A 17,541-nucleotide genomic window follows, 5' to 3' on the forward strand; every position below is an offset into this window, starting at 1 on the left:
AAAACTATAAATCTCATAGAATAAAACTGTTTAAAGTGTTTAAACACTTCAAAAACTATTGTGCTTAATAAAATATTATTTAAATGTATAATAAAATATTATTTAAATGCATAATAAAATATAATATAAAGTATTTATTATATATTTTGAAATGTTAATACAATTGCTTCTACTCATATTTTAAAATAGAAACTATTCGATTATTTGAATTAAATACATTAGTATGTCAAATTGACCTGCTTTAAGTAGTTAATACCGTCTTGAAAACGTTATTTTATTAATTGATCATAAACGTAGACAGTTTTTTCGTTATAATAATAACTCCGCAGCGGGTAATGAACTTCCTTATTATTAATAAATTTTAAACAAATGTGTACAAAGATTATCTGCCAAGGCAGCACAGATTGTCAGAGAAGAACATAATTTCCATTATGTTAAAATACTTAAAATATTCAGTGAAATTGCCGAATCATGCCATAGGGCAAATTGAGGGCTGTCGCATTTTGTATTTATTAATACACTAACAGTAGTGTGCATTCGAGTATTTAATTTCTCGTGCTTTATCATGAAAATAAAAATAAATTAGGTAGGCATTATACATTACAACTATTATGAGTATAACAACATTACGGTATAAAAAAATATATGTAAAGGCGCATATTGTACAAACTTGAATAACATAGCAATGAGATTGTTTTTCGAATGAATAAAAATGTGCAGCAATTATTTCATTGTATCTTATTCATTCCTTAGTGTATTATTCAGATATTTAATCGAATCATCACAAACTTATTGAAATGACTTAGAAAATACAGTAAATTTTTTATGTTTTTTTTAATAGTAGATTGAATTTGAAATTGATTTATTATTACTATTGTTAAAGTTGTATTAATATAATATATATTTAGTAATTATTGACCAATTATGCTAACAAAAGTACCTATTAGAATATGTTTTTTTTTTCATTTTTTAATCATTAAACATTTTTCCTATTCATAACTAATTTCATATAACGTTCATTTGTTTTAATAAACTAACAATGCTAAAATTTTTCCATTATTTTTATTTTTATACATGTTATGTATAAATTATACGTTTTACTGTCATTATACACTATACAGGCACTGAAAATATTTCCATAATATTATTTACGGTGTATCGATAAAAATATTTGAATAATTTTGTTAAATTACTATTCAACACTGCTAAACAAGTATATCGCAAATTGAATTACTCTCATTTATTATACAATATAACACTATGATATTTTAATTTACATATTTTATTTTACTTTTTGCCTTTTGGATTATTTATTGAGATTTATTTATAATTTTGTAAAATATACGCTTGAATAATATACCTACGATTAATTGTTTTTTATAAAGCAATATTATAGATATATAATATAACATTTTAGAAAATACATGAGCTTATTTGTTTATAGTTTCAAATTTAACATGATTGTAACTAATGTAACTTATCAATTTTAACCAGTTCACAGTTGATCTAAATAAATGTAAATACATTTTCTTTTAATATTAACTGTGATTAAAAATATTATCAAACTATTATTTTATAAGATACATAATATCAATAGGGTTTTTTTTGTATCAAATCTTTTGAATTAATCTAAAACAAATATCGTTTCTAATTCTATATAGAAAAGTTCAAATAAAGGTTGAGACCAGATTCCAGTTCCATTACACATGTGTTCTATATAATATGAGATTCCGGTTTTCTAACGTCGGTTATTTTAGGTTTCAGACTGTATCAGTTACTAATAGTAAAAACAGTGATCCTTGTATTAATACATGATAATATTTAGTTCAACATTATAGTTTCGGGATTAAATCGCTATATAAACGATATCATTCACCGAAAATTTGAAAGCGCTCGGTGTCACGAAAATATTATTATTTACGTCCCTTTGCTCCGTCATCGTGCTCAGAATATTTTATAAGCGACATTACATATATTTGTATATATAAAAAAACCAAACACACTCCCATCAAAGTTTTAGTGTAGCACTGAAGCGTATTTTAAAAACGTACTCACGCAAATCTATTATGTACAATATTTCACTTTATGATTAGTATAATATTTCATATTACTTGCTATATACAATAATATATATGTATATATAGGTACACGAGCATGTTCCGTGTATCAATTATTCAAGTACAGTCCGTATATAGTTTATTAACATCATATTTGTGTGTATATGCTTGTGCGTATGTGTGTGATGGGAAAGGGTGTGTCAATCATTTTTATTAAATGTTAAAAATCTATTTGAAATAAATTCTAAATACTTATTTTCTAATTAAATATTTAAAACTAAAAAAGACTTTAAATAAAGACTTAAGACTTAGGCTCTAGGGTAAGCATACATTTTTCTTTTAATTTTGTCTCCATTCAATTTTCAAAACATTCAAAACATTATTTAATTATCGCATAATATAAAAATATTTATTCATTAAAAAAAAATAATAATAAGGTATTTAAGAAAGAGTTGGTCCTAAAGAGTTATAGTACATAAATTAGGAACTAAAATATATTTTTTTTATGTATTCATATTAAATTATAAATGTTATTTAAAATTTAAACATTTTTTCATTAAGTTATGTTGTGTGTTATATATATTGCGTGTTATTATTTAGTCCCTATATTCAGTTATTCGTTCATAGATGTACTATAATCTACAGTTGGAATCAAAGCCATACACTTTTTCTAACTATTATAAATTAGTGTTGCGTTTAATATTGAAAATAACTATTTTTTCAAAAAAATTAAGTAGGTAGGTAAAGTGCAGCTTACAATATTTTAAATAAATAAAAATAGTATGTTAATCCGTATAGTACCTATCCGGAAATATAATAAGTTACCACCACCCGCAGTATAGATTAATCGGATTTATAGGTAATGTTGTTAGTATCTTAACTCTTTCACACAATTATTAAAAGGCGGATTAAACTTTTATACGTTCAATTAAGTACCTCAAAATCTTAAAAATTCTAATTGTTAAACGTCCATTCTAAATAACTCAATAATAAAATTGGATCATTGTAAAAAATATCAACACCAATAAAGATTTTTTTTAATTGATTCAAACTCGTTGAAAAAATGAATTAAAAACTTATGTTTTTGTTTTATTGTTGCGACGAAAAATTTACAAAAAGTACCTATATGTGAGTAGGTAATAATACATTTACTTTATTTTGAAAAAAGTACTTGGTAAACTTACGAGTATTGGTAATTGAACTAATGTAATTAAACGCTATGCGTTGACATTTGCTTATAACATTATAGGTAAATATTAATAACTATGTCAAGTCTTATAAATGAAAAATGTCCTATAAACTTCAATGGTTTTCATTTAATATCAAGATGGTTAAATATTATGTGTATTTAATATTTATAATGTACGCATCAACTCTCCTCGAAAAAACGATGTGCCAGATTCTCTGCTGATCACATGCAAACATTTCAGAATAACGATTCTGTGTGATATTAAAAATTATAAAAATACTAACCATAATTATATTATATTATATGTACCTACAAGATATTTCAAATTTAATTCCCATAACTGGAAAACGTTAGTCGATATAAATTTACATATTTTATTTTAAGATGTTTAACAAGTAGGTAAATGAAATACCACCCGATATTTGTGTAAACTGCAGTGGTTTGCACTTAAAGTTGGAAAAGACTTATTACGTGTGTACTTTAACTGAGTTCAACTACAATATTAATCTGTCGTGTTGAGCGTTTTTAAAACACTCGTCGGTCATATTATACGTATGTGCTTTTTAACATTGGTATACAATTCGTGTTTGTTCTGTAACAGCGTACCAGCTATACTGTTTCTTACGAGTAAAGTGCAATTCTATCGCACATAATATCGAGTAACATTGTGCGAGTAAAATACTATAGCTGTCAGCAGTGCCCACTCGTATACAAATATTACGTCAAAACGAAAAACAATCTAAGTCATAATATTATTTTGTCACTGTAAATGAGTATCGTGCGCACGCGTGTGTATTATAATACACTATCGATTATGATATTATGCATATATATTTTTATGAGTATCCTTTGAAACTCACTTATAGACTCGAGCTTATGTGTGTATACTCACAGAAACACAAAATCGTGTAATTTTATTAATTAAATTGTATATAAAATAGGCTAATTTAAATATCTATGGTAATTCACAAATGATTTCAATAATGACGTACACAATTTTACAGCTAAAAAAAAAAATTGTAACTGCTTAATATTTATAATTTATATATCTACCTACTATTATTTATTAATTAGGTATTTTATAAAAACACCAAACATAAATTCTTAATTATTATTGATCATTAATAACTCTAAATGTTGTACACAATATATATATTGTCTGACAATTATTAATATATAGTTTTATCTTTATAATTTCAATTATTATAGATAACTGCAAAGGTGATCGATTACAATGCAATAATTACATTGTTGATTTTAATATTATATTATTTCACATTTAAGCAAACGTGATTGTATTCTATAATTCTCAAGACTTCGAGACATTCAATATGAGACACTGTTTAAAATATAAGATTTACTAATGTATTTTATTGTACGTACTTCTAAAAAATTTTTTCTGGAAAACAAACAAATAATATTATACACAATAATACAAAACAATAAGACTATGATAAATAAAAAAAAAACAAGAAAATACAGCTGGAAATAGAGTATATTATCAAGTCGCTGCAAAACAGCGTACGACATCATTTCAATTTATCAGCAACGTAGTAAGTCACATGTGATAGCAGGTTTTGATTTTTAACACGCGGCGTTATCTTTACTTCTTGAGATTTATTTCACGGGGGGAGGGGGGGCGAAATAAATCTTGTATTTTTAGATTTCTTAAGCATAATAAGATATAAAAAAGTAACTTATACTGACAAAAATAAGAAACATGGCGCCAGGCTCACGGCAATGATGCGCCTGTAAACATTTCGATTAACATGGTCCACGAAATTGTGAAATTAACTAATGATTTACACATATTTAATTTAAAATAAATGTGCTATTGATAAAAAAAAAATTGTTAACATCAGACTCTATACGGCCAGAGTGCCTCCAAATATCGGGAACAACTAATTCATCAGACATTGTTAAAAAAAATATACATATATTAGAATGGATATTATATCAAGTAATTAATTATTATTTTAGATTACGATCAAAGAGAAAAATTCATGATTTCATAAAGATTAACTAAAAAAATCATACATTTAAATTTTCAAAGAAGCGAAAAATGTATTAATTTTACGATGGGATGTTATTACATTGTGTCTATAGTCGTCTTTTGGAGCGGTAAAAAAATATTCTTAGATTTTCGAATTCACTATCGTGTCTGGTATAGGAAAGTGGATCTATCACACTATCGTGTTAGATAGGATGTAAGTATATAATATAATATATTATACGTCCAATAAAGATAAAAGAAAAGCGTTTATTTTATGTGCTTACATATTATAATAATAATTGCATTATTATATGATAAAGTACGTACGTACGTACGTCGGTAAATCGTACTAAGTACTTCAGAAAATGTTTCACGTTTGACAGTCTGACAGTCGTCATAGTGACATCATTAAATACAACAGCAATGTTGTATTATGCCATATTTATAGATTTGGCCAAACGATAAAGTATAATTATATTTTCATTTTGTCTGTAAAATGCAAATAACCGACGTGTGCTCAACGGAGCGATTATAATAATTATTTACAACATCGTAACGTAACAGATCAGTTTAAATTAGACTTTTATAGTCTAGAATTTTTAAGTTGAGTCAAAAAGCTTGAATACAAGACTTCGTAACCTTTATTGTTTTGGCAATCTAAAAATATTTAATATATATATACGTTTGAAGGTAAAATATTGACAAAATTGGTTGTAATTATAAAAATGTGCAAGCTATTTTGTTGTTAAAAGTTTATGAAATACTTATAACAATATATAAATATTTGAAGACATTTTAAGTTCAAATTCAAACAAAAATGGATTTTTAAAAAAAGAATAATGGTTTTAGTTAAGTATTTAATTATGGTTCAAAAATATTTTAATTTGAGCTTTTAAACTTTTACGTTTATATTTTTTAAATTAACAATGCTACTTTAAATATATTTTCACGCCGTTTTACGTAAGTCGATATTGACTCAAAAGTTTATAATAATAATATAAATAATGACACAAATATTAAGTATTATAATAATTATATATTAATAATATAGTAAATGTAGTATTTCAGAAGAAAATAATTCAACCTACTGTTTTACTTATAGGTCTATGGTTTTATTAGCATATTATAGTAATATCTAGTAAAATAAATATATCATAAAATGTTCTTAATATACTTATAATATAAACTTTGAGAAGTCGCTCAGCAATTCAGATTCGTTTTTCATACTCAATGATTTTGAAATTAAAGTATGGACTATAGTTATAATACCGTGCATAAGTATGCTTGACACCTAATGTAGAGCAATAACATATAGTGGTTTTTTAATATTAAATTTCAATATTTACATGCTGGCTTTGTGGTACCTTTTTTAAATTAATATAATTTAGGGAATATATAATTTACTCATATAACGCAATAACCAACTACCTAATCCAAATTATTTGCTGTTTCGTGATCATAATATCCTGGTGTAACTATAGCCTGTAAACTTTTTTTAGATTGAGTTTACAAGCTCTTTCCTATTGTTGTAACCGTAATTATTACATAAATACATCATGTAACGTTATAATTTATCATAAAAATCAACATTATTTAATATGTCACTCTTAGACCCAATAAAATAATTTTCCTCTGTAACCGTGTGTACCTATTAATCGAACTATATGATAATTTTATGTATGTATGTATAATGTATATACTATATATATATAAATAATATGACATAATGTGCTGCGATAATAACATTAATATATTATAATAACTATTTTCAATCATACAAACAAGTATAACAGTAATATATATACACATAAGTATAATCCAAAATAAAAATGTTGTTTCAGATGTTGCAAATTAGTTTTTACTGATCACATAAACTTTTCACATGCGTAAAGTAATTACTAGTTCCAATAGCTAAGCTTTCTCTCTATCTCTATGAGTGTTTTACTTTATTTACGTTCTTCTGGAACGTTTTTATTTATTAAATTAAGTGTTTTAACTATTTCACTAAAAAAATAAAATAAAAAGCAAGTTTCTTATCTTGTCTTTGTCTGTTCTGTGGACTTTTATCTATTGGATTCAAAACGACGACGAATCTACTCAACTAAAACTTAAAAGTACACAAGTAGGTGATCATGCATGCATATGAATTCAAGTATAACAAGATATATCTTGAATAATAATCGAAAACATTTCCCATAGGATAAAATATAAATAATATAAAGACTTAATAGAAAAATACTAGTCAAATTACATCTAAAATTTTTAACGAGTCTGTATTCATAATCACATAAATTCAACAGTAATGGTATGTAAGCTAGGCTTTAATAGACAATAATAATTAAGTCTCATAAATTATTTTTAATAAATAACGTAACAACATTATTCTAGTTAATACATTATTATAAGATAGTATTTCGGTTAGTCATACTAGTTGCCTTAATCTAATTCGTTACATAGTACTATCTATAGTTATCAAGCAATAATTTGCTAAATTATATGTATTCAAATAATAAATAAAATAAATATACATAGTTATAAGTTACGTCCAGAGCAGATTTCAATAACATTTTATTGTTGTTGGCTGAAATACAACCTCCGCGTTTAGTATTTATTTGGAGCGTCGCGTCGCCGTCGTACGGGGATACGTCACAGTTATTTATTTTCCAAGATTATTGCAAACAAAAAATATTTTACTAACATTTTTAATGAGTGCTGTCTATTATAATTGATTTTTAAATTCTGGGACCAAGTATTTTATTTATGTCTGCTAAACGCTCAAATTCAAAGCAATCGTCAGTAATCGTGTCGGCAGAACGACGTAAAAGAACCCCAAAAAGACACAACATCGGTGGTATTACTGAAGCTTTGGACGACGTTGGACAGTCAACCAGTAATATCAATGATGTAATAACATTGAGACGTGGACGTCGATCAAGGAGGCGAAGGTCGAGGAGCCGCAGGAGGCGTGGCCGATCGCGGTCTGGTCGCCGTCGGACAAGGAGACGTAGCGTCAGCGGTACTGAAGAAGACGAAGATGACGACTACAGTACGGATGCTGAAGAAGACGACGAAGATGACGACTCTTCAACGGTAGATGCGTCGTCTAGGAGAAGATCGAGAAGAAGGAGAAGTAGACGAAGGGGCAGTCGGCGACGTCGCCGTCCAGATCAGATCAACGAAACCGACGATGACGATACCGATGAAAACACCGACTTAGAGACTACCGATGACATCGCATCGTCCAATAGTAGTAGCGTCCCAACGATGGCGGCCAGAGGATGTGGTAGACGCCGCAGGAGGAGAAGTAGGAGAAGGTCCTCAAGCAGGCGATCAAGAGGATGCAAGAGGAGGAGTAGGAGAAGGAGAAGAAGGGGTTGCTGTTGAAAAGCCAGTATGTCTAGCGACGCTGATGGTGAAATGCCCGACAATTTGGCAGAAACGAGCGGAACAAGTCACCGAACAAGCTACTATGAACCAGATACCGTCACCAGCACTCGTCGCGTTTTCCAGAAATCGAGCTCATTCGGATGTCCAGTTTCTATCTAGATTACAGAACGTAACCCTGTTTTAACTTAATAATCCAGAGGATTTTATGCATTTTAAACCCGTTTAGTTGTAAATAAATATTCAAACAAATAAATAATAATAAAATAAAACAAATCATGTATAATATTATTTATTTCCACGTCGAGATTATACACAATACCGTTAATATTATTATTATCATTTTATCCGTTACAGACAGCTACAGTGGCGTATTTCGAGAAATTTTTCAGAGGTATCCAAAATATTCCTCAAAATATGTCCGGATTTAATAAAATTAGTAAGACATTTACAGTTTAGATAAATATATTTTAATAGGCATGAGTAAAATATCATCATAACAATTAACATTATTTAATATGTCACTCTTAGACCCAATAAAATAATTTTACTCTGTAACCTTGTGTATTAATCGAACTATATGATAATTTTATGTATGCATGTATTATACATATATTTATATTATATATATTTATATATTATTATACAAATAATATGACTGAATGTGCTGTGATAATAACACTAACATATTATAATAACTATTTGGTATCACACAACAAGTACAACAGTGTTATATATTATAGTAGTACTGTAGTATAATAGTATTTATATATATAAGTATATATAAGTATCATTTAAAATTAAACTGTTGTTTCAGGTTAAACATTTTAGACTAATCATAACATTTTAATAACGTCTTAGGAACGTCATATTTCTGATAATATAATAATCACAATCATTATATTGGAATTATTGGTACCTAAAGGTTATAATAATACGTTACAACTGCTTTTATTTTAGTTAAAATTTATATTGTAAAACTTATGTCAAAACTTCTGATAAACATTCTTGGATTAATTAAAAAATTACTTTACATACCCACATATCAGAAATGATAGGAAACGCAACTTTAAGACCTTATGGAAGTAACCTATAGTTTTATTTTATTCGTGATTTTTGAAGTACTGATTTTGTATATGAACATAACTGGTCACTTTAGTGATTCATATTTACTTGTACCTACATAGGTGTTAACATCATTTACTTAACGAAACATTACAATATTTTACACGAGTAGGTACCTTGTTATGAACTCTGCGTATCCTTTTTTTATACTATAATAATTTAGTATATTATTATTAGTTGAGTTTAATTTCCAAGTTGAAATTAATTGTAAACAGGTAATAATGGTACAATTATAGTCAATAAATCATAAGATTACGTGGCTATATAATATTTCAGTAGGTAAGTAGGTACCTAGAATTACTGCAAGTTGCCACAAACTTTAATCTAAGAAATAACAACTTGAGAATTAAATTTTAACTATGTATATAAAGTATTGCATTTAGATACAATTAATGTGATTTAAATTAAATACAAAAATACGTGATTAAACATTTTAGTAAATTGTAGATTGTAAATAATTGTCACTGCCTGAAAAGTACCATTGTGGGCATTTTTTTTTTTTTTTATGTAAAATATTAATTATTCCCCATATACCTATTATATTTATTTTGATAGTAAAATTATTAACACAATACCTAAAAATAAAATAATAAAATAATTTTACTAAAGTAATAAACGATAGGTTAGACGAAGGTTGTATGAACGCTTAACTACACCGCAGCCGCATTGTCGGTACATGAAATCGATAACGTAAGCAAAATTATTGTTTTCGGTTGAATGCAAAACGATATATCTAAATATATAATTTATTATCGACTTAATAATGACAGTCGGTAAACAACGCTATTCGACGTGGGTTTTACATTTTTGTCAAAATCTCTTACATCAATATGGTTACGAAATAGCGTATGTACGTGCTGTTTCGTGAACGCGGTGAGACTCAGCTAAATGGATTTCGACGAATTGTTTATCCAACGCGCGTAAAACATTCCGCCCGACCGATTCCCTATAGATGGTCCCAGTCCCAGCTAGTCCATTATTCAAACACACATTACTTCCTTTTTTTAGCCGTATCGCCTAAGTAATTTATGAAGAAAAAAAATTACTCCTCTATACCTGCCCCATTAAATGTATTTTACCTACTATTATTCTTCGTTGAATAATAATAATAACTGTAGAACATTTGTGCAATACAACGAAATCGTTTTTTCCATTCGAATTAATAATTTATAAAAATTTTATTCAGCATTTATATTACATTGTTACGCATTTTCCGAACGAACTGTATAACTACGATTAAGAATAAACTAGTTGGTCCGTGCAACTATTTTTGTACCTATCTATATTTTTTTACTCTAATATGTTGTTTTGAGATTCAACTAAAATAAAATCAATGAAAATAATATTTTTTTATATTTATCAAATAACAGTATAAAAAAATTTATTTTATTTTGAGGGTAAAAATACACATTCAAATCATGAACAAAATATACATTAAAATAAAGTGCCTATAAATGAAAATATGAAATATGAAATTAACATGATTATTTATGCATTATGTACGTAGATTATAATTATTTCATTTTTTAAAATTTATTATAAGTATTAAAATGAGTAAAAACGGCACTTCACATAGGACATTGCATTACACTTCTGTCATGAGTGGACCAAATTTTCATTGATTTAATAATCAGTTTATTTTTCCAGTATAATATTATATTGTTATGTTATTACGTTGAATAATTTGTCTGGTTTTTAATAATTAGACACTAGTCTATTTTTTCTATGTTTTGAATTTTACATACAATGACGAATGTATTAATTTTATATTTACCTACATCATGTTTCTATCATCATTATTTAGAGCAGTAAAAAACCTCTTAACTTTAAGGGATGAGGTTTGTAGTAATAAATTGGATTTAATTTGTATTTTTGGGAAGAAGAAAAAGGTAAAGAGTAGAAAATTCCCTTAATTATCATAATACTCGGGGGTAATAAAAATAAGAATTTAAGTACAATATAGGAAAACATAACCATTTTCAACAAAATTGATTTTTTTTAAATTCAAACGTTTATTAAAATCGTCACCATATTTTTAACATAAAAGTTGAAAAATCAAATTTTATGTCAGTCATTTGTAAAAATTATGAAAATGTTCACATAATTTTCTAAAACAAATGTATTTGCCTAAAAATATAAAATATAAAAAAAATAATAAAAAAATATAAAATGTTTCATTAGTTTTTTTGATGGAGTTAAAAAAAATATTAAGTCACAAACTCACAAATTCATTTTAATGAGTACCTATTTAAATTATTTAATTGTTTATTATTGAAAGAATTTATTAAAATTGTGAATTGTTTTATGATATAAAATAGACTTAAATGCTATATTATTTGATTATATAATATTTAAAAATAAAATGTCGATTTTATTAATATTATTTAATGTAAAATCCATCAATGTTACTTAAATTATCATTTTCCATACAAAATAAAATGTTCAATATATTTATTAATTTTAAGCTATATTTCAATGACAATTGTAGTTATAGTTTTAATTTTGTAACAATATTTGGTCAAGAAGCAATGTTAGTATTCACTATAGGTAGCTAAATTTATTGTTCAGACATTAATTTAAAACAATCAAACCTCTAGCTCAGCGGTTCCCGACCTAGGGTATGCGTAGTGCATACCCTTAGGGGTACGTGACATGATCTCACGGGGTACGCAAAAAAATTATTTTTCATTTATTTATATTCTAAATTGATATTTGGGGTACGTGAAATAGTGGTGAGAGAGGTCTAGGGGTACATGAATGAAAAAAGGTTGAGAATCGCTGCTCTAGCTCTATCAATAATACTAAATTTATTTAGTGTGACAATAATAATCTAATTGAATTTATGTAAATTCAATATTAAAAACAGTAGGTGCATATTATATTATGAACTCTGATTTATCACTATGTATCTTTGTATTCATTTTTAGATTCTGAACGAAGTGATGAATGTATTGATTTTACAATGATGTGTGTTTTTTTTTTTTTTTTTTTTTTTTTATTTTTGTGTCTGTCATCACGTTTTGGAGCAGTAAAAGTGCTCCGATTTTAAAAAGTGGACCCTGTTTCGGATAGGAAAGTGAATGTAGTTTGTACTTTGGGGGGTCAAAAGTAAAAAATTTCCAATAGTTTTCAAAAGCGCCGGGGAAAAACCAAAAAAAAATGACGGAAAAACGGGAATTTTAACGCAAAACCAGTTTTCGACCAAATCGATTTTTTTTTATGGTTGTAATTCAAAAACTAATCACTGAAAATACTTGAAATTTTCACCAAATGTTAATGTCAGTGGTATCCGTATATAGTAAAATTTTCAAAAAATTTTGACTTTTTTTGAGTTATTTATAGACCACTGAAATTTTCGATTTTTTTGAGAAATTTTTTTTAAAGTGTCGATAAAAAATGTTTGGATGACCAAAAACTTTTGAAAATTTAATACAAGGTTCCTTATGAGTTGTTTTTAATGTAGCTAAAAAAAAATAAAAATCGTTAGTCACAATTTTTTTTTATAAGCGTTTATAGTTCAAATTTTTACGAAATCTGTCGAAATCGCGAAAATTTGCAAGTAATTTTGAAGTTGAAAAATCATAAATTTTTTTTCTTTTATAACTAAGTTTTGAAAATTTGGTACAAGGTTCTCCATACATTTTTCTTCAATTATCTGTAAAAAAAACTCTACCGGATTCAGACAAAAAAATTTTATGAGTGTTTGAAATTTAAATTTTTACAAAACCGCGCTAAATAACGGTTTAGCCTCAAACGATTTTTGATATTTGTTATAATTCAAAAAGTATAAGTCGTAGATACTTGAAAATTTTACCAGTTATTTAGATTGGCATTTTATTTACTTGATTTAATTTTCAAAATATTTTGAGTTTTTTGAGCTATTTATAGACAACTGACATTTTCAATTTTTCTGAAAATTTTTTTTTGAAGGGTCGATAAAATTTTTTTGGCCCTATCAAAATACTTGAAAATTTTATACAAAGTTCTTCATATGTTATTCTTAAAGTGATTAAAAAATTATAAGAATACATAGTCACAATTTTTTTTTATTAGCATTTGAAGTTCAAATTTTGACGAAAATTCGTCAAAACCATGAATATTTGCAAATTATTTTGTAGGTATATTTCATAAAAATGTTTGTATAGGTAGCTAAGAGTTGAAAATTTAATACAAGATTTTTCATAAGTTTAGCTTACAATAATTATAAAAGAACTTAAATTTTGTTGTATTCAGGCCATTAAAACATAAACCACCTTTTTCACCAACCACTAGAAATTATATCCTAGGCTGACAAATCATCTTCGTTCAGAATCGTTTTTCGTATACAATGATAACTATCATTGGATTCAAATTTAACACTCCTATAATATATAATAATGATCCATACGGCACCTAATGTACAGCAGAGCGGTACTCACTTGCCCGCTTTTTCAAGTTGATTGTACATTTATAAATCAAACTTGTGAACTTGATAAGTGTAGATAATATTAAATATTGGTTTAATTATTTTTTATCTTAGGCTTCATTTATTTATTTTGTAAACAAATTTAATAAGAATTTACTTTACCTACTATCTATACTAAGTCTTATACATTTAATATACCAAAAAAAATTTCACGTATTAAAACATTTTGAATTGTTTATTTTACATTAGCACAGTCCCTTTTATAGGTCTGCGTGGGGTAATAATTACGCTGGTCATAATTTTTATTAATGTGCTATCCATAAATATTATTAATTATTTAATTAAAATTCTTCTAAATAAACATAGATTATATTCCACAAATTTATCACAGTCTGATCCTAATGTCCAAACTTTCAATTATTTATTTGAACTTCATACCATATTATTTTTGCCCAAATAACATTTATAATGAAAGTTCTCAACCATCAAACTGTTTTAATAGAAACGCAAAAACAAAAATAACCCTAATATTACATTTAAACACACATTTTCGGTATTTAAATCACATTTTTAAATGTATATTTTAATTTTATTTTTTATTACATGTTATATCAATTTGTCTTTTTTCGTTAACTTTAATGAGCTGTTATAAGTATTAATATTTAATATAACACTAATATAATGTACTTAATTTGTGGATCTACCTTAATGTAAGTTTTTTTTCAAATAAAAATTATTTTCTTTTCTTTTCAATTATAATTTAATAGTATTAAGAACTAAGAACTCAGCTTATAAATTTAAGCATAATAATTATTATTATTAATTAAACTTCCATATTATATTATTATTATATTTTATAATATAGTTATAAATAAATACAATTTTAACATTTCTACTATGGATATTAACTTAATTTGCACTGGTAATAAGATCAATAAATTTATACCAAAAAATTTCCTCCCGAACGTAAAATTTGTTAATTCGACACGTCTCGTAAGTGTTATAATTAATACATACTATGTCCACGATAAAAACCAGCACTGTTAGAGTAGATTTAACCATCTGCTCTGTTGAGCTCATGTATATTTTATTTTTGTCACTCTGCATTCGCTAAGTTTAAGTGCCCCGGAGCGTGGTCGTAGAAATAAATTGTAAAATATTTTATAATAAGTTTAGCTTGGGACTTATACTCCAGGCGATCCAGCACTGTTGCTGCATTACATTTTTGAAACGAATAAATATGACAAAATCTTACAACAGTGGTTTCCAATCTTTTATGATATTATAAAAGGGATCATTAAGTTGAAATTAAATTTTTCGTTATTCTTAAATGTCATACGTTATTGATAAAAGGTATCACTTACAGGCATAATTTGTAACTAAATACATTAATATCAATACGCTTCAATTGATTTAGGTCCTATATTATGACTAAACTTGTATTTATTACTTTAGGTTGTGACATAAATTGTATGTTGACTTCATAGAACCGTGTCTTAAAGAAAACTTAGTCTCACAGAAATTCATCTATCGAATGTTGTATAATATAGTTGCTTTCAAATTTATTATAATAATATTATTATCACACAACAACGTTCTCTCAGCTTGCGAAGACCGTATGAAAACTTGTAAGCTTCTATTAAATATTCATATCATATCATATGACATATTATATATTATATATAATTGAATTAGAATGTTTGAAAGTGCCGAAATTATGTTTCAGAAGAGGAATTGATCAGATAAGAGCTACTCTCGGCTATCTATAAAGTTCTCAAAGTTTTGATTGTGATGACGTCAATTTCTTCCAGCACTCATGTCATTCGTTTTATATTGTATGTATTCGATCAAGTGAATTAAACAATAACTAACAAATTGAATAGTGTTGCTAACAGATGAAAATTTAATATGGTATGCGTCATAAATTATGTTTTGTTGTTATTAGGTACATTATTGTTACCTATGTAATGGGTACTTACATTATGATTTATAATATGACCATTATATGAATAATCTATGATTTCAAATTAAGTCGGTTATTGGTGTATCTATTGAAAGGAATCAAGTAGGGCTGTTCATTTCTGACGTTTTCTAGTAGGAGTAAAACTTTTATCTTATAGTCCCGTGATTTAAGCCATGATCATTAATATATTACAACACTTTTTTTTATTTTTAAGAATTACACTTAAATATTGTATTTCTGTAATGTGTGTTTTATGTAAATTATAATACTTAAATAACAAATAATTTATTTTATTCTAAACAATTTAAGAGGCCGTCACACTAAAAGTGAAACGCATACAACGTCCGAGAGAACGCGCTGTTAGGTGTTTTCGTGATCCGCAAGCACGCGACGTTTTAACCACGCCCACTACTGGTAGTCGGCGGCCAGCCGAGGATTATGCCTATTCGGGAGCGGTGTTTATTATTATTTGAACCTTCGTCTAAGACGGATCGCGCGTAAATATACACGTAAATGGGTAAATGCAGCTGTAATATTTTTAATACCCGCGGGTACCGATGTGATTTGTATTTATAATACATTATTAGATATTTACTTCATGAAATATTTATAATAAAGTAAATAATAACTAATTTATAGCAATAACCTAAATTAATATTACCTAAATATCTAAATATTAGTTTTGTAATATTTAAATGTATTGCGTATATTTTACATTATACATTATTCGTGAACATGCTACAACTTACAAATTTTTTTGGTAATTCAAAGAAAAATAGAATATTGAGCATAATACCTGTACCTACTTAAACACACTTAAAAATACATAATTTAATCATTTTATAATCTAATATTTAATTACCATACAAAAAGTAAAAAACAAATATTTCTTTAACCTTTTTTCAAATGTATTATATTATAAACATATAACATAAAGGTAATAATTGCATTTTTCATGTACATTTAATATGAAATTAAAATTTTTTATCATTAAATAATTAAATAAAATATACAAATTAAAACAATACTTTTAATACTAAATAAATAATAAATTAAATTAAATACATTATTTCTGTATGGCTTTAAAGTGTTTAAACAGAATCTTGACTCAAGCTCGGGTACACTTTTTTGCTATTTTTAATTGAATAGCGAACATGTTTTGTGTCTAGCGAGTCTTGATCAAAATTTTGATTTTTTTTGTGTGTCTTTAACATTAAATAATGGGTAATACTAGAAAAAATTCCTGCCAACAGTTTTGCACTCCACCCAAAGGTTTTGTATAAAATAGTAATATTAATCCCCGTATCCACTAGTGTTAATATTAATTTTACAATAAAAAAATCCCCATCAGTCCCGAAACAAAAGTACCAATAGTTGTAAACCATCCCCAAAGTTGATGTAATTTATTTTCGACCATGTTGCTTA

Source organism: Aphis gossypii, chromosome X (assembly GCF_020184175.1).
Source record: "Aphis gossypii isolate Hap1 chromosome X, ASM2018417v2, whole genome shotgun sequence".
NCBI classification, from domain to species: Eukaryota; Metazoa; Arthropoda; class Insecta; order Hemiptera; family Aphididae; genus Aphis; species Aphis gossypii.